The 583-nt window shown below is 43.1% G+C and overlaps 1 protein-coding gene across 1 annotated transcript in view; it reads right to left on the bottom strand.

The window, feature by feature from the left end:
• Window positions 1-583, bottom strand: part of FRMPD1 (FERM and PDZ domain containing 1) — a gene marked incomplete at its 5' end in the record, with an annotated part of 13,089 nt that overhangs the window by 8,291 nt on the left and 4,215 nt on the right. The window lies entirely within an intron of this gene.

Here is a 583-nt window from a genome sequence, read left to right as displayed (position 1 = left end):
CTCCAGGTCCCTACACCCAAAAATGTGGATCATTATTCAGCCCAAGGACTAAATATCCAGAACTAAGAATGCTGCAGTTGTCTATAGTCACTTCTCACTCTTCACTAACTGCACGTTGTTGGGTATGTCTGGCTGTATGCAGGCATCAGCAGCACTTGCCCAGGCTGGTGGAGCCTCAGTAGTGCAGTTACTACACAAATGTCTGTTATTTAACAATTGGCTCATCACAAATTCTTAAAGCAGGGTTGTTCTTCAGGGCAAGTGTGGTCTAACAGCACTGACATGCAGCACAGCACACTCGCTGCTTGTGAAAGCATTTTTCAGTATTTTTTTTCTAGATACCATTACTTCACAGGACCTATCACTTATGCTGAAATTAGATACTTCTGAAATAGTTACGGTGGATGAAAGGGTGTACTGGCTGTGCAGAGTTTATTATTATCCTCTCTCTCAACTACTGCATGCAAATCTTAGTATAGTGGCAGTGGCAGCCTGGACAATCATAACTATGTAAGAGATTCACAATTTTATGTCCCTGCTCTAGCTACAGATCAGAACCTCTCCCTGCTTAGGCACATGTCCA

The sequence above is a fragment of the Nestor notabilis genome, unplaced genomic scaffold, assembly GCF_000696875.1.
Source record: "Nestor notabilis isolate BGI_N333 unplaced genomic scaffold, ASM69687v1 scaffold8626, whole genome shotgun sequence".
NCBI lineage: Eukaryota > Metazoa > Chordata > Aves > Psittaciformes > Psittacidae > Nestor > Nestor notabilis.
This window is presented reverse-complemented; position numbering and strand designations above follow the sequence as displayed.